Source organism: Puntigrus tetrazona, chromosome 7 (assembly GCF_018831695.1).
Source record: "Puntigrus tetrazona isolate hp1 chromosome 7, ASM1883169v1, whole genome shotgun sequence".
Classification (NCBI taxonomy): domain Eukaryota; kingdom Metazoa; phylum Chordata; class Actinopteri; order Cypriniformes; family Cyprinidae; genus Puntigrus; species Puntigrus tetrazona.
This window is the reverse complement of record NC_056705.1, coordinates 555737-576438: the sequence shown is the minus strand read 5'-3', so window position 1 is coordinate 576438 and position 20702 is coordinate 555737. Positions and strand designations below refer to the sequence as shown.

Here is a 20702-nt window from a genome sequence, read left to right as displayed (position 1 = left end):
AGAAAACAGCTCTGTGATTAAAAGTGAAATATGAGACATCTTTCTAAACTCCACCGTACTGGCATCAAACCTGACAGCAGGTTCCACAGAGAGAGAGAGAGAGAGAGATAGTGAGTATGTGTATCCTGTTCTAATAAGATTAGATGTTGAGATGGGATTAGTTTCATCCTGGCGACATTCCCATTCCAGGCTGCCCTAAAGACAAGAGCATCAACTTAGCTGCTCTGTCCACATTTAAACTAATGATTACAAACAGTGCTTAACCTCGCAGATGGTGCTTCATTGAGTGCGTGATACCAGAAAAACTGAAAATATTCTTCAATAATTCAAATAATGTGTTTCCTCCTGATAAAAGATTAAACAGTTTTGGATTCTTCTGGGAAGACATGCTCCCGACACAGTGAGCAGTGGTGCTGCTGCAGATGATAGAGATTTGAATGTAGTCTGCAACGTCTGTCCCCTGCATGACATTTTGTATATTTTTTTACTAGTTGAAGTAGAAGCAGAAACACGCTGATTTGTGCATGTCTCTTTAAATGCAAATAAGCTACTGCTGCCCACATCCTTTCTCAGAAAAGGGCTGTACCTTTACTGCCATTACCTCGGATATAAAAAACATCTGTTTGGTGTGGATTACCATGTTGTGCTACAATGATGCATTTTAAACCGTATTAGTTCAAATTTGTCGTAGAGGTTTTCTGAGCATGCATCCAAAGCATGTGCACAGAAAGCTACCGTCACACAGCAAGTTCTCTTTCACGTCTTATTGCACCGAACCTGTCAAACACATATAAGTTTATATTAAAAACATATGTAAGAATTACAGAACCTAAGACACTTCAATCTTCTGAGATGGACAATACACACGCAGTGTATTAAAATACAGATGTTCCTTTTACTCAGTTTACTCAGAATGGTCAAAATGTAATGTTCTACATAAATGCAAGTGATATTAACAACCATATTTGGTATTTGAATAATGTCAGGGCGAGAGGTACAATGGTCGTAGTCTAGATCAAAAGATAATACAGATCTTAAGACTAAAGAGATATTTCGATTATTATAGAGGGTGTGTCATTCCACGCAAATGATCATCTGTCCCAATAGGTGTTAATCTAAATTAAAGGTTCCTGTCTTCATTTTCATCTGTGTACAAAATGGCCAAAATACTGCCAACTGCCCAGTACACAGTGTATACTTCCTACTATTTTTTAAAGAATAGTTTGTGAAACAGTATACAATAAGCAACAAATGTTTTAGAGTAGTATGCTTAATCATCACATGACAAACACAAAAATTAATTTCGCACAGCTGCCGAGGCTGTTACAAACAAATGTGCTCACCATTCTTTTTTTTCATTTTTAATAAGGCTTATAGTAGCAAAAAGGCAATATTGCCCAATTGAACTCATTACATAATTGACAAACTGAATCAACACTGAGCTGTCTTTAACGGAACAATTACAGTTTTGCAGTTACACTAATTGGAAAAAGTGATATATTCTAGTTGTACTAAATGCTAAATTCTGTTTAAACCAAAATAGCAGCATTTTATTTATATATTTATACTTTAGTACTGTAGTACATTATGAAACAGTATGCAATAATATATTGAGTGTAAATTATCATATCAATTTTATTAGATAAATGCCCATTTATTGGGACAAAAACATACATCTAAGCACACCTTTTTTAAAAAAAAACTGTATTATTAATATGTATTATAATAATTTAATAATATTTTATTGAAAATAAAAATACAAATTTTACTTGCTATTGCCACTGATAGTGCAGATTTTTTTGTTCCAGTGCTGTTTATCAGGCATTGGTGTGCAGAGTTTATGTAAATTGTTCTAAATTTGTCCTTAGAGTAAATACAGTCTGTTTCTTTTTTAGCAGAATTGAATTTTGTTTGCATATTTAAAATATTGTTTTATTTCCATATTTTATTTCTATATTACATTACTGCAATTTTAGGATTATTATTATTTAATATCTTTGAAACAATCAATACTATATAAAGTGCTATACAGATAAAGTTGACGTCACTTGTCTCGATCGGAAATGTTTTATGGATTAAAGTACAATCTATGTCCTACCAATGATATTGTTTTTAGATACACACAGAGGAAGTTGTACTTCACACATATACATAGTATGCAATGTGTTACATTTAGAATGACTATCCCCCGCCTCCAATTCACTCAATGCGTTTGAAGATGAAAGTCGCATGGAGCACATTGCATTATGGGAAACAGTATACCATGCAGTGTCTTCAGATGCATATATCAAATTTCCGCCAATACAGCAGGTAATCTGAGCATTTTGTGCATACAGGAAATTCACATAGTATTCAAAGTATACACACAGCATACTGCAGTATAGTAGGAGTTGTATGGTAGTATGCTATTTCAAACACAGCTTGACAGAAAATGTGCATACTATGCCCAGCATACATACTGGATACTGCAGTATGAGTAGTATGATAGTGTGAACACAGCCTGACTCTGCCGGCAACATGGATGTCTCTCTCTGCATCTGTTTTGTGCAACGAACGTCAGAGAAGCAAACATACTACCGCAGATTCAACAAAAAATTTGTACAAAGCAGCGCTGCCAAGCAAATGCCGCTTATTGACTGTTTAAAATTATGGACATATGAGCATGGTTTGTTAGTATTGTGCTTTTTTTTTTGTTTGTTGTTTTTTTGTTACTCAGACGCAGACAGTGTGCTGCATGAGACAAAAAAAGATGCATGCTGATTAAAAATGTTAACATGTATTAACGCCACGTTTAAGTAGTGTTTAGTCACTATTTAGTGTGAAAATGTTCTACAATATTCACATCTACTGCAGCATTTCCTCTCTCAGTCAGTAGAAAATGTGGTTAACACCTGGCATAAAAAATACATTGTGGACTGTGAAACCGGCAACATTTTGAAAAACACAGTGATATAAATTTTTGGTCATACCGCCCAGCACTAATTGGTACATTTGATTTTATTCTGTTTTACTCTGTTATTATTAACTCTAGTAGATTACATTGTATTGGGTATCTGTAATCAGAAGCTATTTAGAAAATATTTAAAACTTGAATATAATTAAATTTTATTCACATGTGTTTTATAAACACGTAATCCTTTCTGGATTGCAATCTGCCATCAAAATGATAATAAGATCACAGTACGTCACAAAAACAGCTAAATCTGAGAAGCTTATTTAATTTTTCACAAGCTTGCAGAGAAAAGCTAACCATATAAAATAAAAAATTCACATTTTCAGGGTTGGTACATGAACCAGGTACCCGATGATAGCACACAAATGCGGATTTTCATGATATGTCACCTTTAAAATCTAGGCCAACACCACATGTTCTATTTCTAGGTCACATTTAAAGTGACATTTATTTCGGTCACGTTTATCGTCTTTTTCTCATTTCTTCCTAATCTTTCCTTTTCCATCATTTCTTCTAGCTCATGCAGTAACCATGACCTGGAAGAAAGCATCAGTTTCACCGTCAAGGTCAATACAGGTAAAGTAGGTCAAAGGCACTTGAGCTTAATGTGTACCTATTACTAAACATCTGCATTAACTTTCAAGCATGTCATATAATTGCATTCACTCTATGCATTAGACATGATGAGCAAACCCTCTGCTACTTCACACCTCCCATCAACAGTGGCATTCTGGGAAATCTGACCGCAAAGTCATGGCACCCGCTTGCTTTCAGTCTGTTTCTCTCATCTAGCCAAACCGTTTTCTCTATCTTTCTATGCGTCTCTCAGTATGATCACTTTTGGACTTGATTCTGTTGGAACGTCACAGGAAATAACAAGCGCACTAAAACCATCTTCCTGCAGACCTGACCACAGCTACAAATAGACCTGCACCAGCGTAAAAATGACTGACCTGCTAGCAATGCTTACTGGAAGAGAGAGAAAAAAGAGAAAGAGAGAAAGACCTACAACATGAAACGTCTTTTCAAATGAAACCAAAAACCACTTCCTTGATGTACTGATGACAATGGCCCATAAATAGAAATGCTGCTCTCCACCTCACAATCCAAATAGTTCTATTTAAACAACGTGCCACTGCTGTAGTAATGGGTGACCTAACATTGCTAAACCAGTTGGCATTGCTGCATGTTTTCAAAGCAGACTGCTCTAAACATCAATCAAGAAACCGATGCGCTTCTTTTTCAATCCAGCTCCTCCGGATCACAGATTAAGCGTGCATGCATCTGCACTCAAATGTGTGCATTTAGTGTGAATTTTCGGCTTTCACACCAGTTGAAGTTAAGTTTATGTGTGTGTGTGTGTGTGTGTGTCCTCTGTTTACACTGCAGTGTTGTTTGGTGCAGTGCTGATGCATGTGATTGCTGCTGAGAGCTTTTATAGTGGACCGCTCCAGATTTGACAAGAGCCGGGCACAGAACAATGGCCTTTGATTAGAGAAGAGGTCTGTCTCTCTCTCCTCTAAAACTCCTCAAGTGGACCAGAGTGACGTTGTAAAAAAAAGAATGACTCATTCTTCCCTGTTGTGCCCTCTCTCTCTCTCTCTCTCCATCACTCTCAGCTTTTGGCCTGCATGAATGTGTAGATTGTTTAAGGTCATTCATCCCCATTTCAGACCCTCTGTGTCTCTTGTTCAGAGCAACAGTAGATCTTTGATCTCGGATGTCTTTTTTCATAACTGGATACTTAGAAGACAATCTGTTTATCTGTGCCACTGTTGTACTATATCAGCAAAAGTATAATGATATAAAGTAGTATTACAATCAGAAAAAAGGCTGTTGCTGGAGTGGAACCCTTTCAAAAGGTACCCTCTGAGGTACTGATATGTTTCATTTAGAGGTAACTAACATACAAGATATAGCTTTTAGATTTTCCTCCCCACGTGACAGCTTTATATCTTTTAAAAATGTATTACCAAGAATCACTGCACTACTGTTTGTATTACAGTACATGCTATATGCAGTACATGTTATATGCTAAATTCTTTTGCAACTAATTGCTGAATAGTAAATAAACTGTAAAAAAATATGGCACAGCTGGTATTTTGAGGGGTGGGCAGTGCTAAACTACTGCAGCATACAATAACACTAATGCATACAGTACTGTATGGAACCAGTGCTATAAACATATCCAAATATTTTAAGAATAATGATTGAGCTACAGTCATATCTGACCTAAGAACAGTCTCCTGCAAGAGCATTACTCATACTGGGAAAACCATCTGTGATCATCGATAGATCTGAGGGGAAAGAGAAAGAAAGAAAGAAAGTAAAAAGGCATTCAGTTTTGCTAAAAAAGGTGACTGATCACCAAAAAAACAAACAAACAAAACATCTGACTAAACTCTGTCTACACCAAGTTGTGCTTCACTGTCCTGACTCAAGTAAACCCCTGGATGCTTCCTGTTTTGTGGAGTGTGTAGCGTGAATCAAAACCCGCTGCTGCTATTTTTAGCAGCAAAAACATGCTCTGAAATGCAGAGAGTGTCAAAAGAGGAAACACAGAAGTAGACTTCCTTCCTGCTTTGGTTTTCTTCATTGAAACGATGAAAAGAATAGATGAGAGAATGTGAGTGGGAGTCAACATGGCCTGATGGCTTCCATTTTGTCCTGACTAGGGGTTTGCTATTGCTGCTACGCGCATGTTCGTGTGCTCATCATGACTGATGCTGTGTTATGACATGTGCTATCTGTCTTCACTAGCAAAGAAGAGAGATGGAAGCTGACACATACACTCTACCATCAATCAAACTAACAACCCAGTAGCTCATTTTTCCTCTTTTTCAAAGGCACACATTAAACTTTATGACCAAACTCATTCATTTGACTTGTGTCCAGTGAAGTTTCTAGCTTTTAATTTCTTGAAAGCAAAGAATAAAGGCTGTATAAAGTGACAGCCAGTCAAAACATAATTCACATTTCACATACAGCTGTGTTTGAACCAATGAAAACTTCACTCTGGGTTAGACACGAGAAATAGAAACCAAACTTCACAAAAAGGAAGATTGTAGAGATTTGATGGATCACTTGTCAGTTCGTCGCACCTGGTTAGTGTGTAACACAGAAGCTCAGCATGTGCTGGGATGGCCTGGGCAGCTGTGATGAGTGGAACAGAACTAAATGCTACCTGCTGCATCCGTGCCTCTCTACCACCTGTCTCTCTCATACATGTCCCCTCACCTTTATTAAGAGGATGAAGGGTTGCTAGTGTGTGTGTGTGTGTGTGTGTGTGTGGATCACTTATGGGCCCAGAAGAATGAAAACAATATGAACGGCAGATGAGGAAGAAATGCATGTGTTTCTTTTCCTATGTTACAAAGCTTAGCTCTCACTACAAGAAAATACTGGCAAGAAAGAAAACAAAAGAAAGACAAATGTCTGGGAGTCAAAATGAGACGCTGCTAATGTGACAATTGTTTAATGATTCATAAATGACTCATATGAGTCATGGTTCTTTTTAGTGAATCAATAACATACCGTGACAAGTTTAGCCAGATTTTCAGAAAGAACGACTCTTATGAGTCGGCTCAATGAAAAGCATCTTCAAATTCAGGAACAAATAATTGTTAACTGAACAAAGTACTGTTCTTTGAGTAAAAGACAAAAACATGCAGTCTAAAAAAGACTCCCAAAATGAAGCACTATTAGGAGAATGAATGAATGAATGAATGAATGAAACATTAACATTTTGGTTTAAATACTGTTATTTAATGTATAGCTGTGGTGAATTTTGAGACTGCAATTATGTTTTGAAAATATTTTAGAAGTTTTTAAATATTTTAGACATGAAAAGCAATGAAAAGTTTATGTAAACATTTCACAATAATTATATCATCATTCGGCAATGCAGTAGCATTTTTAGTTTTTTCCTCTCAAAAGTACTAAAAAGAATCTTTAATGGAACCGTTAGGAAATCAGACTGCAATCATTAAATTCGTTACGATTTTCATCTCTTATTCCTGGTGCTCTTCATTTTTTAGTTATAAAGCTTTACATTCGTAAGCAGCTCCTGTTTCAGACATACACAAACATCTCGCCTCTCTCTGATACACAGACACGTTCTGACAGCTAGTCCTGTTATTTAAATGTTCTGCAGTCTTTCTGTCCCCTCTGAACCTTCTGGACAAACCAGAGATCCTTTAGGCCCCTGTCAGCCTCTCTTTCTCTCTATCTTTCTCACTCTGTCTCACCATCTTTTCTCCCTCTCTCCGCTCCATTGCCTTAATGGACTGTCAAGGCAATGATGGACGATGCTTTTCTAATTAGGTTTTCAAGTTTAACCTAGAAAGAGAGTGAGGGAGAGAAAAAGAAAGGGATGAAAAGAGAAAGAAAGAATAAAAAGAGAGATGAGACAGGTACTGTGAACGCAAAAGTAAAACAAATGATAAATGATCAAAAGCTTCAATGGCTTTGGAGGCAGAGTGCAGTTCATCCAAAAATGAAAATTTGCTCACTCAGTTAATTTATACTCATTATTTACTCATTTTTGTGTCATTTCAAATCCATATGCTGTTATTATTTCTGCAAAACACGTTTATAAAGGACTGTTACTGTTTAAAGACAGTTTGGGAAAACATCTTCGGAAGTTTTATGTGAGAAACAAACCATCAAATAACATACAGATTTCAACAACATGAGCGTGAGCAAATAACGTTTGGAGATTTAAGTATGAGGTTATGAACAAATATTTATATGCATTACAGTCTCCTTCTGTTACTTCTAGTTCCCTTCGTTTGTCTGCATCCTGCTCTCTTTTTTCCTTTGCAATAATGTATTTGAGGCTGTCGTTCTCTATGGGGACCCACGGAACCCACTGGGACAGAACATCAATACAAAAGGAGTTTAAAGCTTATACGTATAGGCTGTCATTGCTTCTAATTACTTTTAGCTTATTAAAGACAATCAACGTAACGGACAGCCCATAAAACACAATGTGATGTTAATTAGAAAACAAGGTTCTGTGATTGTTCTAATGTGATTATGACATTAAGCTAAAGCTAAAACCAAGTTTAGGCAAAGTAAGTGGAGTAAAGATGCTGGACAGAAAGTTTCTTGAAAGTTCATCTGGCTGGGAATTCAGTCACAGCTGTATTCTTTCAGTTTTGGACATATTTGACAGAGCTTAGCAGGTGAAACCAGAAAACAGGCAACCTTGGGTGTCCATAATTAACTATGAACTCTCATGTTACCCAAACCATTAAACATCCATTAGTGATGGGCTGAGACTAAACTCACTGTGGGTTACTCTCAGTCACAGCATAAGATCACCTTCTGGGAAACGCAACAAAGGGAAATAACACTGGGTCTTTCTAGACATAAGATTACCCATTTCCCAATGTAATTCTACAGGGGTTTTGTACACACACTGCAACCCTTGACCTTTTCCTCCCACTGAATACAGTTGGTCTTCAGTATCATCCACAAAAATGTTCAAACAGAAACACCCAGGAGTCCAAGAAACATTGACAGTACCCTTCAACACCAATATCCACACGGACTGCATTTTCTAGTCTTCTTAAAAGACAGAAGACAACAGCTACAAGTGTTCTTAGAAAAAAGGTTTTCTAATACAGAATCACTAAAAACTGTAAAACATGCTGATGTGACTAGGGATATACTAATAAAATTAGTAAAATTCAGTTACTTGAAAAAAATCAGTAGTGAAAACAGGCATTAAAACATTATAACGTACAATGTGAAAAAATAACATTTTGAGATGTTATCACGTTACTAGTGTTCAGTGTTCATTTGAATATTCATTTAAGAAGTGTTAGACACTGCCAAATGTAAATCTAATCTTCATGTAAACATAGAGGAAGTGAGGAGGAAAAAATAAAAATACTATATACTATAAATTGACCCTTAACCATCATAGAAAACATCAACCTAAAAAAATCAACAAGTTATATTTATATTTCCTCAGTGTTACACCCTTCTTCATGGTAAGTGCACACTTCACTTCTCTTTTTTTTTAACTCTTAACTATGCTTTCTCATTTTTTTCCCTAGAAGGTTATTTTGCTTGGCCTTTGATTAAAGGTGTATTCACACATGTCTTGTATGGTCCGACTGAAACAAACTCAACTTTATTTCCCCCTTAGTGCGGACCTTTTGGGCAGGTTTTAATACAGCAATCTCACTCTGGTGTACACCAAACAACTGAATCGAGACCCGGCTGAAGAGGAATGAACTCTAGTACTGTTCGTTTAAGGTGTGAATATAATCTGACCTTGATCCGACCCAATTGCATAAAGCACTGTGCCTTTTCGGTTATACAGTTATAAAGCAAGTGAACTAGAGGACTTTCCTGAAGTGAATACACCTTCAGTGTTCTAGTCCTATCCAGCCTTGCTACTGGCCTTTAAACAGGTACTTTGAATTTCCGGCTCGTCGATAAGAAACATAAGCTCACACATGTAAAGATTGAATAGTGAATGGGAAAAAGTGCTGGTTTTGTATTAAAACCTCATTCTTCAGAAGCTGAAACAGTTAACAGGTAGCAGCGTTCTGTAGTCTTTTGTCAGACGTTTTTGAGTCTTGCAGTGAAAACTGTAATAATGCAGGAAACTGATCTGGTGGGGTCACAGCATCATTTGGTCCACTACCTTAAGGAGAAATTGTTAATTAGTTGTCATGTGATTCTGCCCCGATTCTTCCTTTAAACTTCTGCTGAATTTGTCTTGTGTCATTCTGCCTCACAGCAAATGGACTGAATGGACACACTCTGTGTTTCTTAACAACACACATACTTTTCCTCCTTGCCTGCTTTTAGTTTCTGCGCACAAAATTAATGAGGGCACTAACAAAAAGGGCAGAGAGAGATAGAGTCTTATGTAATTCTTTACCCCTTGGAGAGGAAGAAGAAGAACAGGGCCATCTAACACACAGAGAGTATTGACAGTGTGCACTGATAAACGAGACCCTGTTACAGGATACACGCATCACTGTTACTCTCTTCTTTTCCTAATACACAAACACAGATATAAGACCCTGCAGACTTCCTCCTCTGTTTGCCATATTTCTCATTTTTTCTCTCTCATAAGTTCTATCATAAAAATCATCATCGTCTATGTTTCCAATGCTAGGTAATGTAAGCTTGGTGACATACGCCAGCACAATCGAGAAGAATTCACAAAATGTTGTTTGCTGAGCCCTCAACACACTTATTTCTCAGATCTCCTCCTATACGCTAAACCTGTCAGAATCAAAATAACCATTAGTCAGAAACACACAGAGCATGTTTGGAATGGCATATTAACTACTGTTTTGTAATGCAATATGTATATTGTACATATGGTGGAACAATGTGGAACCAAATGACGTTTACATATGAAGATTTTATTTTTTATTTTTATGTTATTATGCATTTATTTTGTTTGTATTGTTAGCCGTTTTTAAGCAATTTTATTGAACCTAGCTTAAAACAAAATAACCCCATGATTCTAATATATTGTTTTAGAGCTCAATAAACATCTCTTAAATCTGAAATGTTGAAACAGTGTTGAAAACGAGTGTTTCTTCAGGTATTCTTGATTGTCTGATAAACAGCAATTTTGAAAGAAAGAGATTACATTTGATTATAGAGATTATTTAAAATATTATATAATGCTATTACTTCACTTTTGATCAATTTAATGCGCCCTTGCTACATAAAAAATACAGATTCTAAATATTATTAACATCCAGCGTGTCAAACATATTGTAGTATTAAAAAACTTATTCATAATACATTTTAATCAATGCTCACTTTTCTATTTAAAGGTTACAATCAAAACACTCATATGGGGTAACTGTCTAAGGCATTTACAAAACTCACAACACGTTAACTGTGATTCTACACATTTAAGTGTCAGGGTGCGCACAGCATCAACAGGTAACAAATGAACTCAGTCAGCCTGAAATGACATGTCACCCTCCATAACGCTTAGCGGGGTTTAACAAGTATGCTAATGAAGGGGAAATCACTAATGAGCAAGAGGAAGAAGAATGCAGTGTTTGCTGACACCAATCTAAGCACACACACAAACACACAATTAATTTTCATCAGGCACGCAATGTACTGAATGTCGCATTCTGCTAAGCAGCATTAGCCTGTCATTAGCTGCCCTTAACATCTGATGACCCTCCAACAGACCGTCCGCTGACCACTTATTGACTCACCATTTCCAGTTTGATTGACTGGCCCTACATGACCTCAGGATACAAGTCCGCACAAATGCAGAGAATAATTAATTATTGTAGTATAATCTACTAAATGCGCAAATGTACCCCTAAATAGCACATAAATCAAAAATCAACTGTGGTTGATCAGATGGTTTCTTTCTCGTGTTTCGGTCAGATTGTGTTGCAATGTGGATCATAGGTCATGTCACAAATCATAAGTCTGGCAACACAAGGCTAGCTTTCGACACAGCGTACAACGATTCAGATCATTACATGCTGTGTACAAATCTTTAGGTCCAGATAATGTAAAATATGGAGTGAAAGAGTATCTGCAAAATTGACCTGAAGCTATATGCCTCTCTCAAGTATATGCCTCTCTCTTATTTTCTGTCAAGGTTTATGTGCATGCAGAAAAATTTAAATAAAAGATAAAATTCGCTATAGATTTCTCTAAAGTGCTATTTGTGATATTATTAAGAATGGCTTTTAAATCTGAAAATTACACAATCATTAAAAAGTTTGGCATCAGTAGGTTAGTTTTTTGGCACTGTCACCATTTTTTGTATTTCAAGAACCCTGAAAAAGAATCAAGGTTTCCTCCAAAAAAATTATCATTCTGCACAAATGGTTACATTACTGATCCGTAACATTTGAACAGTTGTGTACATCAAAATAATTTCAAATGTTTCTGGTCGAAAGACTGATCAAAGAACGTTTACGAGCAACGTGTTAGACACTATTTGACTAAATGAAAATGTTAACCTAATTGGCATCTGTGTAATTGCCAGATTCGATTAGTTCAGCTTCATTGGCTTGCTGATACTGACTAATATTCGGCTAATTTCATCAACTGAGCTGTCAAGATAAATATGACTGACATGTGCTGATCTGGGATCAGCTTCGTCTTATTACACATACGATCAAAATTTTCATGTACACAAAGCCATTGCTTATTTGAGATCTGCTTACACTAAGCAGATCAGATGCTTTAACTGATCTGAGGTCAGTTTTCGGAAGTTTAACAGAGAGGACGCAAGGGTGAAGCGTGCCGTTCAAGGCCTGATCTGAGATCTGTTTAAAAGGAAGCTCCTAGAAATTATCCAACAAAGCTGATACGATTTGTTATGGTGGCAGTGCAATAAACCTTTGCACTCTGTGAGGAGCATTACAGAGTGTTAAATGTAAAAAGTTGTTCAATGGACCAAGGCCAAACAGTGTCAGAGGAATAAATAGCTAGTTACTAAGTGACCGATGAGCCTAACTGTAGAAGAAAGAGAGATCTATAACCTTACATTGTTTTGTTATAATGACGCAAACTCTCAGGCTGCAAAAACAAGTGGCTTCACTGTTGCACTTACTTTTAACACCCAGGATCTCACGTGGGTCAAAGGAGAAAGGTCACCTGACACATGAGCACTGAATTGTGGGGGGTGGGAAGCACAGGTGAGGCACTAAATTCTGCAGAGTCTGTATATCTTTTGTTGAAGCTTTCTACCACAGGATACAAATAAAAAGTTAATTGTGATTTTCATCTCACAATTTAGCCGTTTTTTCTCAAAGCGGCGACATATAAAAAGTCACAATTGCAAGTTAACGTCTGATCTTTATATTTGATTCATGTAAAAATATATACATCTGCATTTCTGGGATTAGGTTAGAACTATGTGTAAATTCACAAACGCAAGAAACTATGATATTTAAAAAAAATGTATTAATTTTTTTGTTGGAAGCAAAGAAAACTTAGATATTGGTAAACTATTATGTAAATGATCTGTTCATATCTCTCAGTTCTACATTGATTACACAACGTACAAATTATACAATAACATTCATTTTTAGCTAGCTATAGGGAATTTTACACTCTGTCTGCTCAAAAATTCCAACAATTCTGCTGTTCTCATCTTATCAAAACACGACACAAAGCTGACACAATAAACAGGGACGTGCGAGGGGTCAAGGGTCAGGGTAGCCCTCAGTATGTTCGCCTCTACACCAAATTCTCCTCTTTGTCAGCAAACACAATCATGGAGTTTCAAACTAATTTTAAAATGAGCTCAATTAAATTTGGAGCAGCATTTGGTTTTTTGCTTCACAAAAGACGCGTGCATCCACTCCGTAGACTGGGTGTTTTCTGCGTAGCATAAGCTTACTAATGGCTGTCTCATATCCTTTTGCCCATCAGGAATAAACATTAGTCCAATCCGACATTGATATTGTGCATACACTGTACTAGTCATAGCATGCCAAGTATTGACTGATTCTGAGCCATCAGTGACTGTTCCCTGGATCAATATTCACTGCAGCTACGACTATACAGCGTCTCTCTCTGCGTGTGCACACTTGGGTATCGAATACTTCATCTTTTGGAGCATCCGAGTGTGACTTCAGCAACTTTTCTCACACAGAAAATAAATAAATAAATAAATATGTACTAAGCATGACTGGTGTGGACAACATCTCATTGTTTTTTTTATTTTTTTTTTTTATTTTATCCTACCTTGGCTCGAATCTGACCAGAAGTGGACACTTTTCGGATGAGTTTGTGCGAGGTCTCCTCGGGCTCCCCGTCACTGTCCGATGATTCGTCGCCCGCCTCGGCTTGAGGGTCCGGAGAGGTCAGGGACTCCCGGGGCTCCCGGACATAAAGGACATTTGGATTGAGCTTCGAGGCCATGACTGTGCAGGGGACACGATTTTCACAGCACGCGTCTCCTCCTTCGTGCCAAGTCAGCTCTGAAACGGAAAAAAAGCATTGCTCAACGGCGGCCAACGGTATTGATTCCCAAAGAGACTTCTTCTTTCATTTTACTGCTCTGTGAACTACAGCGTTCATTGCAAATTCAGTTCCTCTGTTTTGATTGTGCTGAGCGTTAAAGCCAACAAAAGAAACCACAGCACAAACCGAAAGACGGTTCGCTACAACAGGGGATTATTTAGTCTATTGCACAACAGTATTAAGGGTCGCTAAAAAAAGGATATCTGAGGTGAGAAAAAGAAGAATCTTCTAAAACACAAGATCTTTGCGTTAATGTTGCTTTCATGCAAAAAGTGGTACTAAAGTACTAAAATGTAGAAATACATTCAGTTACATGGCAACAAATTACAAATTGATTTGACAAATTAACAAAAGTTTTAAACTTAATAGTTTGATTTTAAAACCAAAAAATAATAACCAAAACATTACACTAAACTACCCCCTCATTTATTTCTATATGGAGAAAAAAAAGAGAGAGAGTTACCATCAGTATAATCAGACTTTTTACAGAATCACATATCCAAATGCATTTTCATTCATAAAATGAAAATATATTAGGCTAATTGCACAAATTGCGTCCAGGTCATTTTCATGAATTGCTTTTTTGCATAACAATAGATCCAGACAAAATAATGAGCGACACGCCATTGACCCTTATGCAGACGGTGAAGCCCATTAGAGCTCAGAATCGATACAAACCCATCTGACATAATCCACAGACGCTCGCTGTCAGGGCTTTGAGAGATACATGAACTCGCTGACTGTTGCGCGTGTGTTCACAGCTGCGCATTCGTTGCGCTCGCTATCATTTGTTTCGGCGACACTCCGTTATCACCTTTCTCGCGGTTAATGTAATTAAGTCGCCCCCTGCCCCAAAACATCGCCTCAACGTGTCTCCGCAGACGAAACGCGACGCTTTCTGCATCGGACTTCAGTTTATCGCACGCACACACGCATCTCCTCTAAACATGCAATAACTACCTGTTATGATGCCGCGCGTCGGCTGTCTACGCGCGAAAACGAGCCAGTCGCTTCGCGGAGCAATAAAGAGACGTTAGAGTGAATAATGCCATTACTAATATTTAAACCCAAGCGTCTAATGGATTTGAGGAGATTACACTGACACGGATATCTCTGACTCATTAACACACCAGCTGTGTTCTCGTGTCTTTCAAACCAAAAACAACCGTGTTGCGGGCAGCGCATACACAATTCGGCGAAATCACGAGAGCGGCGTCCTCCGGCTTCGACAGTTGAAACGAACCGTTAGCGGTTTGATTCACTGAACGCTCGCGGCGTTCGGCCATCACTTTCTGAATTGACAAACAGACTCAGCTGTCACTCTCGCGCACGATTCCGCCTGCCGCGGTGGTTCCGACTAAACGAAAAGGTGGACGCGGATGTGGTGTTTTTACCTCCGCGGTGCGTTGTCGGCTCCCGTTGACCCTCGCTCGCGTGTTCTTGTTGCTCTCGGTGGGCTCTCGCGCAGCGCGGTGAGATACTGTCAAATCTGCTCCTGTCGCGCACATACGCGCGCGCGTGTACGCATAGCATCGGATAAGATTTGAATCGAATGGGAGGGGTGAGCGCCTGTGTGTCAGCACATCTGGATGGCTCGACAGCGGATATCTAAGAAATGTTTGAGGGATTACTCCATCGCCTGTCGTCGTTTTACTGCGGGTTTCTGTGCAGATACGCGACGCTTCGCTTTGAAACTTCTGACTGCAGGGTGTTAGTATGAAGGGAATCCTTCGACTTGTTGCTACACGTTGAGCTGCTCGACGATGTTCGGACCATTGATAGATTAAGTAGTCACAGCACCACTTGACAAAAAGGTGCTAAAAACAACATACCCATGCCTTTTTATGATAATAAAGACTTTTTTTTAATCAATTGGATATTGGTTCACAGTGAGTTTTCTTTACACCGCAGTGGAAACGTGATCGACTTTACTAGCACTAAAACAACCGGTGAGTCAAAGTAGAGCTGTTAACTAGCACACCGTAATACATAAACTATTTATTTGCTGTAGCAGGAAGTACAAAATGGAGGAGACCAAATGCAAAAATATAGACTACAACTCATGTCCCGTAGCTATCTGTCCTCAGTCACAGGTTTGACTCTTTACCAATCAAAACCCTCAATACAGCACCAGAAGTCATCTAAATCACAAAGTGCAGCTGATCACTGAATAACTGAATCTACATTTTCTCATCTTGTTTTTAAAAATATATACAACTTGAAAGAATGATATAAAAAGCTTAGACCGATACGGGATATATTTACACTGACACATGTTGTTCTGAGTCCAGTTTTAGTCATGAAATTGGTTTACTGAACTGTCATTTTCGCTGATGATTTTATGCATTGTCATTAAATTAATTTATGTTCCTTTTGTATTGTGATTCTCGTTTTGCATCCACATTCACAATAACGAGCTCTAATGGTTTTTAGCGCCTGAGCATTGTACATCCAAAATACTGCAGGTTAATGCTAATCTTTTGTCATTAGATTGATGTGAAATTGCAACAAATTGAAGCGCTTTCATGTTTAATAAACACCAGAGCTACTGTAACTGCCACCTGAGTCCATTTACATTCACCTGGTGCACTTTATTCTACATAACTATGGACTTCATTATATTATTTTCAATAAGACTCAGGTATAAAAATAAAAATATCTAGTTGCAATAACTGTTTTCTTAAATCTGACCATGCATCTTCATTTACTATGGCTTTTATCAAACTATTTTCCACAGATCAACTGGATGGCTGATAACAGTAGACTATTCGTGTCCAGTAATTTAAAAATAATTAAATTGTTGCTACTATTTTTGTTTACCGAGATATTTATGCTGTTGTTGAGGCTTAAAAATGTGAATATTCTTGTCAAAGCTACGAATTTCTAGAAAAAGTAATTATCAATAACAATTTAACTTCTGATTAATTTCACATTCCCAATTAACCTCAAAACCTTTAATTATAAGTCAGGTTCTCTATTTCTTATTAGGTGCATAAAGTAATTTATGAGGAAGCTAATAAGGGACACCCCCAGCCCACAGACTATCGGCAAAGTCATTATTTTGGATATAGCTTTCTGCCGCCACCCAGCGGTGCATATTAAATCACACCGTCTGTCGGATGCTCGGGTCCCAATTAAAAATCATCAAGGTCAACGAATAATTATATTCTGCTTCTTAGCAGAATATAATTATTATTTAATTCGATCTTAATTCGACTTATTTAATTCGATCCTAAAGCTAGCTGTTGTTTTATACACTCGTCCAGTGAACACTCAAGAACTGCTATGAGTTTAAAGAGATGCATCAGGCACGACGTTTCAGAAAGCCTCGAAACCCGGAGCTCGCGGGAGAAAGCCCGGGAAGCTTTCGCGCCATCCTTCGCGTACCCACGTGCATTTAAACCACTGCAGAGGAGCGCTGCCTACCTGCCTCGAGCAAGCAGAGCCGCGGCGTGCGGGGTTCGGTGAGTCACGTGCTGAGGGATTAAAACGCACACTGGCGAAGAACTTTCACTATCATTTTTAATTTTTAACCCATTTATATATATATATATATATATATATATATATATATATATATATATATATATATATATATATATATATATATATATATATATATAACATTTATATATATAACATTAAAAATGTACAGTAGCTTTGTCCTGTTTGTGGCTCATGCAAAAGAATTGTTGCTTCGTTTGTCCGTTGCCATGAGAACGCGTCTAGTGAGATGAAGTTTGCCTCAGTGAGATGAGAAACGGATGGATGGAACGATAGAACGACAGACAGACAGACAGATAGATAGATAGATAGATAGATAGATAGATAGATAGATAGATAGATAGATAGATAGATAGATAGACAGACAGACAGACAGACAGATAGACAGATAGATAGATAGATAGATAGATAGACAGACAGGCAGACAGACAGACAGATAGATAGATAGATAGATAGATAGATAGATAGATAGATAGATAGATAGATAGAGAGAGATGATAGATAGATTGACAGATAGATAGACAGACAGACAGACAGATAGATAGTTAGATAGATAGACAGACAGACAGATAGATAGAGAGATGATAGATAGATAGACAGATAGATAGATTGATAGATAGACAGATAGATAGATAGACAGGCAGACAGACAGACAGACAGACAGACAGATAGATAGATAGATAGATAGATAGATAGATAGACAGACAGACAGACAGATAGACAGATAGATAGATAGATAGATAGACAGATAGATAGATAGATAGATAGACAGACAGACAGACAGATAGATAGATAGATAGATAGATAGATAGATAGATAGATAGATAGATAGATAGACAGGCAGACAGACAGACAGACAAATAGATAGATAGATAGATAGATAGATAGATAGATAGATAGAGATAGAGAGATGATAGATAGATTGACAGATAGATAGACAGACAGACAGACAGATAGATAGTTAGATAGATAGACAGACAGACAGATAGATAGAGAGATGATAGATAGATAGACAGATAGATAGATTGATAGATAGATGATAGACAGACAGATAGATAGATAGATAGATAGATAGATAGATAGATAGATAGATAGATAGATAGATAGATAGATAGATAGATAGATAGATACTAATTGAATCCATTCCTATTCACTGCCATGCACGTCATTCTCATTTAAACCATGATGAAACGCTGGGAGCCTGTCTTTGATGTTCAGTGAATGAAGCAGGTTTGTTTGTGTGTTCTTGTCTGACTGCGCTCATCCTTGATTCAAATGTGTTTACACATGTAGCCTCCAATTACTGACGCACACACGTTTTTACCATGCAGATATATGCATCTCTACTCTTCTTCTTTTTCTGTATAGTCTCCACAAGGTGGGTGTAAATAAATATTTAAAATGTGTGAATTTTTGTCTCAAAGGAACTGAATACTAATCATGCAAAAGAGCACAACTGGAACAGGATTATAATTTTAACAGCGGCGCACAGGGGAAGTGTGCAAGCAGAAACCGCTAATTGGTTCAACAGTTGAGGAATATTATCTAAAGATCAGTGAATCATTTAGAACAATCCCAGCGGACTCCTCAAAAGAGCGAACAACAGCCATTGCCCTTTTGCATTGACTAGAGATCATTTCTTCAGTAATTGTAGGATAAAGATGAGGCCAAGGGTGCTCATTCCAGTGGCAGTGGCTGGAGATGTTTTACAGAATTAATAGCAGCGTTCTGATGGACGTTGTTGTGAATGCGATATTGAATAACAGTCATTCTGCCAATATCGGCTCAAACATACAGACTGCCCTATCGGTAGCTAATGCAAAGTTTCTGTTTAGAAACATATTATTCGTTATTTAGGTGAAAATTCTAAATTCTTTGGGTATTAAAGAGATAAATGGAACAACAATAAAATGAACACCAGAATGTTCCTGAAATGTTCTAGTTATAGCAAACCAGATTACTTGTCTAGAATCAGCTCCAAAAATGCAGACAGCTTTATCACAATAGATCATGTTAAATGGATAAAAATTCTGAAATATTTGTATTACTTTTATGGAAAATTAACATTAAAAAAATCTTTGCCTATTAATAAATAAAAAAGAAACAAATAATCAGTGAACTACTTCAAAAATGCACATTTCTGTAAATACCAACCCCCAAAATTCATTTTTAAATGGCTGCTCCCTACTTTCTTTTTTTCTGTCTGGCCTTTGCCTCATCTGACCTGGTATCTTCACACAGCTCCTGCTTCCCTCTCTCGTCTTCACACGTTCCATAAATACACAAATGCCCGAACCCCTGCTGTCTCTCTCTTAGGGCTAATATGAAATGACACGTTCTCATCAGTCAGAGAGGCTGAGGGTAAAAACTCCAGAAAACTCTTTCCTGAGTGGATGCTAGCACTTGTCTCCGACCCCCTTTGGGATTACTCTTCACACATGGGCACCTGCTGCTCACGCAAGCCAGCCAGACCCCCACTGGGCACAAGTTAATCCCCCATCGAGTGAAGAAGAGATCTTGACAATAGCGTGAGAGAGAGAGAGAAGCAGAGTGATAAACAGCAATCTGTGTCTATAGGTACGATACTGCCATTATGAAAACTGACCCAGTGAGATCCTTGGTATCACCAGCTCCAGCGTAAGGCAGATATTGATATGTGTGCGCACTACAATGTATATTATAGATCTTTTGGTGAACAATTTATCCATGCATGTTTCTTTTTTTCTTCTTGGACCCCATAAAGCCTGTATCCGTTGACCTCAAAATGTCATAAAGTGGACCTTCTGGTAAAAATGACAGATTTCTCTCTATGAGATATGCAGGACTTCTCCAATCATTTTGTCTACATAAGCCCCATCCTACAAGCTTGGCTCGTGTTCATCTGCCTGCACATCTCAAAATCCAAGCCAATCCTTTGAACCAAGTCACGCCACAGTACAGAAAAATGACCCGTCACCGCTTCTGTTTTATCGTAACTTTAAAAACTTATTTGAGGTCAGGCATGCAAATCGTCCTTGAGGTTGAAGGGTTTTCCTCATAATGTGAAATTAAATTAAATACACATCCATGCTCTCGGCCTGTGTGCCACGCTCTCACTTTTCTCTGAAACAGGAAACGATTATAGTTTGACACTTGGAGATGGAGACAAAATGAAGTTAAGGGATACAAAAGAGGAGAAATTAGGAGGCAAAAAGAAGGTCAAGCCTATATCTAGCGGACTGTCACCTTCTGAAGATGATGGCTGGTGAAA

General features: G+C 37.7%; 1 pseudogene; it reads right to left on the bottom strand.

Moving 5' to 3' along the window:
• LOC122348395 overlaps window positions 1-15772 on the bottom strand; it is a 45029-nt pseudogene extending 29257 nt beyond the window's left edge.
• Window positions 15773-20702: the final 4930 nt, after the last annotated feature.